The 10,433-nt window shown below is 47.6% G+C and overlaps 1 non-coding gene across 1 annotated transcript; it reads right to left on the bottom strand.

Annotated features, from left to right (window-relative positions):
- Positions 1–141: 141 nt before the first annotated feature.
- Positions 142–295, bottom strand: LOC147081511 (5.8S ribosomal RNA). The gene has a single exon (XR_015076573.1). It is a non-coding gene; the product is annotated as a 5.8S ribosomal RNA (ribosomal RNA).
- Positions 296–10,433: the final 10,138 nt, after the last annotated feature.

Below are 10,433 nucleotides of genomic sequence, written 5' to 3'. Positions count from 1 at the left end.
AAACGGCACGGGTCAAACTCTCCATTGGGAGGAGAAACTCTAGGTCTGCACTTAGGGGGACAAAGAGGACTAGGCCTCTGCGACACCCCAGCCGCGCTCTCACCTCACACGATGGCAAGGCAAGTGCGATTGATGGTCAAGCGACCCTCAGACAGGCGTAGCCCCGGGACGAACCCGGGGCCGCAAAGTGCGTTCAAAGTGTCGATGATCAATGTGTCCTGCAATTCACATTAATTCTCGCAGCTAGCTGCGTTCTTCATCGACGCACAAGCCGAGTGATCCACCGCTAAGAGTTGTGCGTTTTTTTCGGCTTGGTGTTTTGTTCCCCGGAGGGTCCCAAGCCCGGACCGCCCAACGCTTCTCTCCCTCTATGCCCACGCATAGAGGGTTGGTAGAAGCCCCATCCTTGGCACGGCCCGGAGGTGTGTATCAGTCGATCATCAAATGACAAGGGTTTCACCGAGATTTTGTTGTCAGGGCGCTCGCGAGGCGACACGCATCGGGGTCAAACGCCTGAGCCCACCGTCCGACACGCACCACGGCCAACAGAGGCAGGGTCTCTGCTGCCACCGATTGCCGGGAGAAGAGAGAGAGTGACAGGCAGACAGACAAGACAAACAAACATGACAGTAGACAACAAGGCCAGAAAAACGAACTGAGTGGGGTACAAGCCGACCGCGTGAAAACACCCCACTGTGGGGGGTAGAAATCCGTGTGGACGGGCAGGTACATTCTCTCGAACGTTCAACTTGGCTGCTGCTGCTGCTGCTTGCTTGCTTGCTTGCTGCTGGCTGCTAACAAGCTCTCGACACCGACAAACAGACACTCGAGTCTTTAAACCGCCGCCCCCCAAACAGCTCGCGGGAGCCAGAGTGGAGAAGCGTCTAGGTACCCTGTACCGGTAAAGGGAGAGTGACTAGATCGACCAAAGTTGCACTACGGGGGGAAAAGAAAGCCGGGCCTGCATCACCGGTTCAAATCCCAGCAGAGCTCACAGTGGCCGTTCGCCGAGGTCCCGACGACGAGCCGCCAGGCAGCACGCGAGCCCGCAGAAGCTCCCTTCAATTCGACTGCGGTGTTAATGCTTGCAAGACGGTGGCAAAGTCCATTGTTGTCCGATCCGGACGAGAAGAGGGGAGCAGCAGAGCTTGCGTGTGAGAGAGAGAGAGAGGTTGAGAGATAGGCTCGGCACAAGATAAGAGATGATGCACGAGACTGGAAGAGACGGAAGTCGAAAGAAGGGCCGCAGGCCAAGGTCACACAGGGGGAAGCCAACGAACAGCAAAGACATGAGGCGGAGGCGTCAGTAGGCAGCAGAATTAGAAAAGCAAAGAGGGCCAGGCTTTTTGTTGCATCAAAGTCAAGCCAGGACACCTCCCCATCTCGCCATCTTCTCTTTTTTTCTCTGCCTGTCATTGAACCGCAAAAGTCCATGCTGAACGAAGAACCACCCAAGCGTGCCAGGGCCGTCCCTGTCTCAAGCCGACCGAAACCAACTGCCGTGCGCACACACACACATCACCTTCTCGGTGCACCGTTCAAATTCCACCCCAACTCCTCCAACTCGGGCTCTCTGACCGATCTAAACTCGTTTGCTATCCCGGACCGGTGCGACTGTTTTGCCTGTTCGTGCGAGTTCGGCGAGTTTTTGTTTGGAATGTAACCTCTCGCCCGCGCAAGAGGCGCCGGACGCGGCCGACCATGGCTCCGGGCAGATGCAAGAAGCAAACCCCGGGAAGCTCTCCTGCTGGTGTGTGTGCGTGTGTAACAGTACAAAAAAAGCCGACACAACGAAAGCCCACCTTGCCGGGCTCGCGACCAGGCCGACCGTCCAATACGATGCAAACGACACAACTCGGACCATTAGCACACCACTTTGTGTGAGGCACAGAAGGGTTTTTTGGTGTTTTTGCATCAGGCTGAGCTCGCGCACGCGCGCGGAACCACCGTCAGGACGGAAGACCAACCAAGTCGCGAGAACACGCTCGGGGTAAAGCTAGCGAAATACGACCTTTCTTTATTAGCCACCACCACCATCACCACCACCACCACCAACAATCGCTTTGTCTTGCTGGGCACATGGCCTCCCCACCACAGAGAGGTTGGTGCCGGGTTCAACTTAATTGTGTTTGCAACCGGTAACCGTCAAGGCAAGAAAAACCACTCACACAACAACAACCTACACCACGCGTGCGTGTGTCTGTCTGCGTGCGCGTTTCTTTGCTGAAATTTGCCAGAGAAATAGCGTCTTCAGCTAGCAGAACGGGACGCACTGAGCACACAAGATTTCGTGCACAAGACGCGGACACCCGCTCCGCTGCCTGAATAGGACCACTGAGAATCACAGGACGTCTCGGACTCACGCGAAAGAGTTTCAAGGACAAAGAGAAGGGCGCGGCCAAGGAAGAAAACACCGGGAGCTGCGCCGACACCCTCTCTCTGACTCGCCGTGTGCATGCCCGTCTTGTCACCAGCGACAGAAACGAGAGGAAACCCTGAAATAGCCTGAACACCAGCCTCTCTCTATACTGGGCCGACCCGGGGACTCCCACTACGGACGCGAGTCACCAAATCGGTCGTACGGGCCCACTGAGCGCACGACACAGGGGAATCTCGTTGCAAACACTGCGTGTGCATACGTTGCTCACAAAGCTCAATGGGGTCACAGGCCCTGACCCGCTCAGAGGCACCTGTGTGACAAGACAACAAATGGAACTCGCTGGAATGTTTCTGCTGTCTTGTCATTTTAGACGGACCCACTGAGCGCACAACACAGTGGAACTCTCTGACAAACACTGCTTGTGCGTTAGCCCCAGTAAACAACTCAGTGGGGTCACAGGCCCTGACCCGTTCAGAGGCACCTGTGTGACAAGACAACAAATGGAACTCGCTGGAATGTTTCTGCTGTCTTGTCATTTTAGACGGACCCACTGAGCGCACAACACAGTGGGATCTGACAAAACACTGCTTGTGCATTAGCCCCAGTAAACAACTCAGTGGGGTCACAGGCCCTGACCCGTTCAGAGGCACCTGTGTGACAAGACAACAAATGAAACTTTAAAGACGCTGGCATGTACGTCTTGTTTCTGCTGTCTTGGACGGGCCCACTGAGCGCACAACACAGGGGAACTTGGTGCAAACACTGCGTGTGCATAAGCCATAAAACACAAGCTCAGTGGGGTCACAGGCCCTGACCGGTTCAGAGGCACCTGTGTGACAGACAGCAAATGAAACTTAGACGCTGGAATTATTTATATGTTTCTGCTGTCTGTCTACGATTTCAGATTCACACTTAGAGTTTTTTGTCATTAAGTCATAAAAGCCACAAAACCATTTTAATATGACTTTCCAATACTCTTTGAAAGGTCTCTATATTGATAAAATGAGCCTTTTAGCAAAGTAACACTTTTCGGGCATTTTCAAAGTGCTCCCGCTGAGTGAATTTTGTTCTGAAAATCGTGTTCCCGAAAATCTCCGGGCACCCCGCCAACCCCCCCTGCCAGAAATGACAAGTGTCAAATCAGCGGGTCAAACGGCCACCTCTATCCGACCAGGAGCACCCAAATCCCCGCAAATGGCACTTTTTTTTTTCTTCATCGGGACTTCCGACTAGGTTAATGATTTCCCAAGCTGCAACTCATAAACTATGTCCTGAGACACTTGCCAGAAATGACACATGTCAATTTGGCGGTAGCAACTCACTTTCCCAAGCCGGAAAGCATCACCCGAGGCCGGCGTGAAGCGGCCGAATCTTTTCTCACCGGACTTCCGTGATTTGGTTAATCATGTCTCGAAATCAAAAAATGCACATGTCAATTTGCCGGGAGCAACTCACTTTCCCAGGCCGGGAAGCAACACCCGAGGCCCGCAAAAGGCGGCCGAATATTTTCTCATCGGACTTCCATATTTTGGGGGTTGGATTCTCTCCCGCATTCCAGCCCCCTGGCCACGGGTCGCTCATTCACTTTCAGCCCGGGCCTTGCCAATTTGGTTAATCAGTTAGCCATGCACCAGACTCGGCCTCGCCTTTTTCATTTATGGTTAATGATGTGCCCAGGCTGGGACTTAGTCTCTCCAGCAGCCAAAACTTTTCACTGGTTAATGAGGTGCCCAGCCCGGCACTTAGTCTCTCTCCCCAGCAAGCTTACTTGGTCGGCCGACATTTGGATCCATTTTCGGGGCTTAATCGGGTCGAATACGGTCCCTTACGCAAGGGGAGCCGAAGCCCCGGCCTCTGCCAGGCGTCAGGCTGCCGTTTTTTAAGCCCGACCAAAAACCCGAAAATTGGTTAAAAATGGAAATAAATTTCCACCCAAAAAGGGTTAAAAGTCGGTTGGACGGCAGCCCGGGTCGGTCTCTGCAGACCTGGAGGCCCTAGACAGTAATCTGGAAAACAGACCAAGTCTCGAGAAACCACCTCCTACCATTCTCCAGGTACCCCGCCAATCCCCCCTGCCAGAAATGACAAGTGTCAAATCAGCGGGACGGATTTGACTTTTGTGACCGACCGCTGGAACTTTTTTCGGCTACAGGCAGTCAAATTTTTCTCCTTCCGGACTTCCAGTACAACTTTGAACGGCCATATCTCCGCACTCCCGCGTCGGAGCCAAGCCGTTTTTACACCGTTAGACGCGGCTTCCCGTGCCCGTTCGAATGCCGCCCTGCTCGGCGGAAAAGGAGAATTTTTTTATTTTTCGGCCGATTTCGGGAAAAAAAATTCCCGCTCTGAACTCGGATTTTTCGGCTTTAATCGTTTCGTATACGGTCCCTTACGCAAGGGAGCCGAAGCCCCGGCCTCTGCCGGGCGTCAGGCTGCCGTTTTTAAGCCCGACCAAAAACCCGAAAATTGGTTAAAAATGGAAATAAATTTCCACCCAAAAAGGGTTAAAAGTCGGTTGGACGGCAGCCCGGGTCGGTCTCTGCAGACCTGGAGGCCCTAGACAGTAATCTGGAAAACAGACAAAGTCTCGAAAAACCACCTCCTACCATTCTCCAGGTACCCCGCCAATCCCCCCTGCCAGAAATGACAAGTGTCAAATCAGCGGGACGGATTTGACTTTTGTGACCGACCGCTGGAACTTTTTTCGGCTACAGGCAGTCAAATTTTTCTCCTTCCGGACTTCCAGTACAACTTTGAACGGCCATATCTCCGCACTCCCGCGTCGGAGCCAAGCCGTTTTTACACCGTTAGACGCGGCTTCCCGTGCCCGTTCGAATGCCACCCTGCTCGGCGGAAAAGGAGACATTTTTTTTTTCCGGCCGTTTTCGGGAAAAAATTTTCCCGCTCTGAACTCCGATTTTACGCCTTTAATCGATTCGGAGACGGTCGCTTACGCAAGGGAGGCGAAGCCCGGGCCTCTGCCGGGCGTCAGCCTGCCGTATGTAAGCCCGTCCGAAGCATGAGTTCCCACTTTTGGTTATCCAGTTGTCAATTTTAAAATTTCAGTTAATCAGTTGCCTGCTTGGTTAATCATTTGTCGCTCTGACATTTGGTTAACCAGTTGTCGATGTTCGAAATTCAGTTAGTGAGTTGCCTCTTTGAAATTTCAGTTAATGAGTTGGCCCTTTGGTTACTCATTTGTCCCTGTGTCTTTTGGTTAACCAGTTGTCGATGTTCGAAATTCAGTTACTGAGTTGCCTCCTTGGTTAATCATTTGTCGCTCTGGCTTTTGGTTAACCAGTTGTCGATGTTCAAAATTACAGTTAATGAGTTGCCTCTTTGAAATTTCAGTTAATGAGTTGGCCCTTTGGTTACTCATTTGTCCCTGTGTCTTTTGGTTAACCAGTTGTCGATGTTCGAAATTCAGTTAATGAGTTGCCTCCTTGGTTAATCATTTGTCGCTCTGACTCTTGGTTAACCAGTTGTCGATGTTCAAAATTTCAGTTAATGAGCTGCTCTTATGTTCTATGATTTCCTACCTTGACAACTCATTAACCAGTGTTTCAAACAATGCACCAGGCCATTTGACGACCCCAACTCGGTTCCACAAGCGGGAAAGCAGCACCCCAAGGCCCGGTAAGGGGGCCGAATACATTCCCATCGTGAATTCCGTCCCAAATGTGAATGACAAGTTTTCAGTTAATCAGTTGCCTGCTTGGTTACTCATTTGTCGCTCTGACATTTGGTTAACCAGTTGTCGATGTTCAAATTTCAGTTAATGAGTAGCCTCTTTGAAATTTCAGTTAATGAGTTGGCCCTTTGGTTACTCATTTGTCCCTGCGTCTTTTGGTTACCCAGTTGTCGATGTTCGAAATTCAGTTAATGAGTTGCCTCCTTGGTTAATCATTTGTCGCTCTGAATCTTGGTTAACCAGTTGTCGATGTTCGAAATTCAGTTAATGAGTTGCCTCCTTGGTTAATCATTTGTCGCTCTGACATTTGGTTAACCAGTTGTCGATGTTCGAAATTCAGTTACTGAGTTGCCTCCTTGGTTAATCATTTGTCGCTCTGGCTTTTGGTTAACCAGTTGTCGATGTTCAAAATTTCAGTTAATGAGTTGCCTCTTTGAAATTTCAGTTAATGAGTTGGCCCTTTGGTTACTCATTTGTCCCTGTGTCTTTTGGTTATCCAGTTGTCGATGTTCGAAATTCAGTTAATGAGTTGCCTCCTTGGTTAATCATTTGTCGCTCTGGCTTTCGGTTAACCAGTTGTCGATGTTCAAAATTTCAGTTAATGAGCTGCTCTTATGTTCTATGATTTCCTACCTTGACAACTCATTAACCAGTGTTTCAAACAATGCACCAGGCCATTTGACGACCCCAACTCGGTTCCACAAGCGGGAAAGCAGCACCCCAAGGCCCGGTAAGGGGGCCGAATACATTCCCATCGTGAATTCCGTCCCAAATGTGAATGACAAGTTTTCAGTTAATCAGTTGCCTGCCTGGTTACTCATTTGTCGCTCTGACATTTGGTTAACCAGTTGTCGATGTTCAAATTTCAGTTAATGAGTAGCCTCTTTGAAATTTCAGTTAATGAGTTGGCCCTTTGGTTACTCATTTGTCCCTGTGTCTTTTGGTTAACCAGTTGTCGATGTTCGAAATTCAGTTAATGAGTTGCCTCCTTGGTTAATCATTTGTCGCTCTGACTCTTGGTTACCCAGTTGTCGATGTTCGAAATTCAGTTAATGAGTTGCCTCCTTGGTTAATCATTTGTCGCTCTGAATCTTGGTTAACCAGTTGTCGATGTTCGAAATTCAGTTAATGAGTTGCCTCCTTGGTTAATCATTTGTCGCTCTGGCTTTTGGTTAACCAGTTGTCGATGTTCAAAATTTCAGTTAATGAGTTGCCTCTTTGAAATTTCAGTTAATGAGTTGGCCCTTTGGTTACTCATTTGTCCCTGTGTCTTTTGGTTAACCAGTTGTCGATGTTCGAAATTCAGTTAATGAGTTGCCTCCTTGGTTAATCATTTGTCGCTCTGACTCTTGGTTACCCAGTTGTCGATGTTCGAAATTCAGTTAATGAGTTGCCTCCTTGGTTAATCATTTGTCGCTCTGGCTTTTGGTTAACCAGTTGTCCATGTTCAAAATTTCAGTTAATTAGTTGCCTCTTTGAAATTTCAGTTAATGAGTTGGCCCTTTGGTTACTCATTTGTCCCTGTGTCTTTTGGTTAACCAGTTGTCGATGTTCGAAATTCAGTTAATGAGTTGCCTCCTTGGTTAATCATTTGTCGCTCTGGCTTTTGGTTAACCAGTTGTCGATGTTCAAAATTTCAGTTAATGAGCTGCTCTTATGTTCTATGATTTCCTACCTTGACAACTCATTAACCAGTGTTTCAAACAATGCACCAGGCCATTTGACGACCCCAACTCGGTTCCACAAGCGGGAAAGCAGCACCCCAAGGCCCGGTAAGGGGGCCGAATACATTCCCATCGTGAATTCCGTCCCAAATGTGAATGACAAGTTTTCAGTTAATCAGTTGCCTGCCTGGTTACTCATTTGTCGCTCTGACATTTGGTTAACCAGTTGTCGATGTTCAAATTTCAGTTAATGAGTAGCCTCTTTGAAATTTCAGTTAATGAGTTGGCCCTTTGGTTACTCATTTGTCCCTGTGTCTTTTGGTTAACCAGTTGTCGATGTTCGAAATTCAGTTAATGAGTTGCCTCCTTGGTTAATCATTTGTCGCTCTGACTCTTGGTTACCCAGTTGTCGATGTTCGAAATTCAGTTAATGAGTTGCCTCCTTGGTTAATCATTTGTCGCTCTGAATCTTGGTTAACCAGTTGTCGATGTTCGAAATTCAGTTAATGAGTTGCCTCCTTGGTTAATCATTTGTCGCTCTGGCTTTTGGTTAACCAGTTGTCGATGTTCAAAATTTCAGTTAATGAGTTGCCTCTTTGAAATTTCAGTTAATGAGTTGGCCCTTTGGTTACTCATTTGTCCCTGTGTCTTTTGGTTCACCAGTTGTCGATGTTCGAAATTCAGTTAATGAGTTGCCTCCTTGGTTAATCATTTGTCGCTCTGACTCTTGGTTACCCAGTTGTCGATGTTCGAAATTCAGTTAATGAGTTGCCTCCTTGGTTAATCATTTGTCGCTCTGGCTTTTGGTTAACCAGTTGTCGATGTTCAAAATTTCAGTTAATTAGTTGCCTCTTTGAAATTTCAGTTAATGAGTTGGCCCTTTGGTTACTCATTTGTCCCTGTGTCTTTTGGTTAACCAGTTGTCGATGTTCGAAATTCAGTTAATGAGTTGCCTCCTTGGTTAATCATTTGTCGCTCTGGCTTTTGGTTAACCAGTTGTCGATGTTCGAAATTCAGTTAATGAGCTGCTCTTATGTTCTATGATTTCCTACCTTGACAACTCATTAACCAGTGTTTCAAACAATGCACCGGGCCATTTGACGACCCCAACTCGGTTCCACAAGCGGGAAAGCAGCACCCCAAGCCCCGGTAAGGCGGCCGAATACATTCCCATCCTGAATTCCGTCCCAAATGTGAATGACAAGTTTTCAGTTAATCAGTTGCCTGCTTGGTTAATCATTTGTCGCTCTGACATTTGGTTACCCAGTTGTCGATGTTCAAATTTCAGTTAATGAGTAGCCTCTTTGAAATTTCAGTTAATGAGTTGGCCCTTTGGTTACTCATTTGTCCCTGTGTCTTTTGGTTACCCAGTTGTCGATGTTCGAAATTCAGTTAATGAGTTGCCTCCTTGGTTACTCATTTGTCCCTGTGTCTTTTGGTTAACCAGTTGTCGATGTTCGAAATTCAGTTAATGAGTTGCCTCCTTGGTTAATCATTTGTCGCTCTGGCTTTTGGTTAACCAGTTGTCGATGTTCAAAATTTCAGTTACTGAGTTGCCTCTTTGAAATTTCAGTTATTGAGTTGGCCCTTTGGTTACTCATTTGTCCCTGTGTCTTTTGGTTAACCAGTTGTCGATGTTCGAAATTCAGTTACTAAGTTGCCTCCTTGGTTAATCATTTGTCGCTCTGACTCTTGGTTACCCAGTTGTCGATGTTCGAAATTCAGTTAATGAGTTGCCTCCTTGGTTAATCATTTGTCGCTCTGACTCTTGGTTAACCAGTTGTCGATGTTCGAAATTCAGTTAATGAGTTGCCTCCTTGGTTAATCATTTGTCGCTCTGGCTTTTGGTTAACCAGTTGTCGATGTTCAAAATTTCAGTTAATGAGTTGCCTCTTTGAAATTTCAGTTAATGAGTTGGCCCTTTGGTTACTCATTTGTCCCTGTGTCTTTTGGTTAACCAGTTGTCGATGTTCGAAATTCAGTTAATGAGTTGCCTCCTTGGTTAATCATTTGTCGCTCTGGCTTTTGGTTAACCAGTTGTCGATGTTCAAAATTTCAGTTAATGAGCTGCTCTTATGTTCTATGATTTCCGACCTTGACAACTCATTAACCAGTGTTTCAAACAATGCACCAGGCCATTTGACGACCCCAACTCGGTTCCACAAGCGGGAAAGCAGCACCCCAAGGCCCGGTAAGGGGGCCGAATACATTCCCATCGTGAATTCCGTCCCAAATGTGAATGACAAGTTTTCAGTTAATCAGTTGCCTGCTTGGTTAATCATTTGTCGCTCTGACATTTGGTTACCCAGTTGTCGATGTTCAAATTTCAGTTAATGAGTAGCCTCTTTGAAATTTCAGTTAATGAGTTGGCCCTTTGGTTACTCATTTGTCCCTGTGTCTTTTGGTTACCCAGTTGTCGATGTTCGAAATTCAGTTAATGAGTTGCCTCCTTGGTTAATCATTTGTCGCTCTGACTCTTGGTTAACCAGTTGTCGATGTTCGAAATTCAGTTAATGAGTTGCCTCCTTGGTTAATCATTTGTCGCTCTGACATTTGGTTAGCCAGTTGTCGATGTTCGAAATTCAGTTAATGAGTTGCCTCCTTGGTTAATCATTTGTCGCTCTGGCTTTTGGTTAACCAGTTGTCGATGTTCAAAATTTCAGTTAATGAGTTGCCTCTTTGAAATTTCAGTTAATGA

The sequence above is a fragment of the Somniosus microcephalus genome, unplaced genomic scaffold, assembly GCF_052327205.1.
Source record: "Somniosus microcephalus isolate GS21.2 unplaced genomic scaffold, FLI_Smic_1.0 scaffold542, whole genome shotgun sequence".
NCBI lineage: Eukaryota > Metazoa > Chordata > Chondrichthyes > Squaliformes > Somniosidae > Somniosus > Somniosus microcephalus.
The sequence above is the reverse complement of the archived record's forward strand: the minus strand, read 5'-3'. Positions and strand labels throughout refer to the sequence as shown.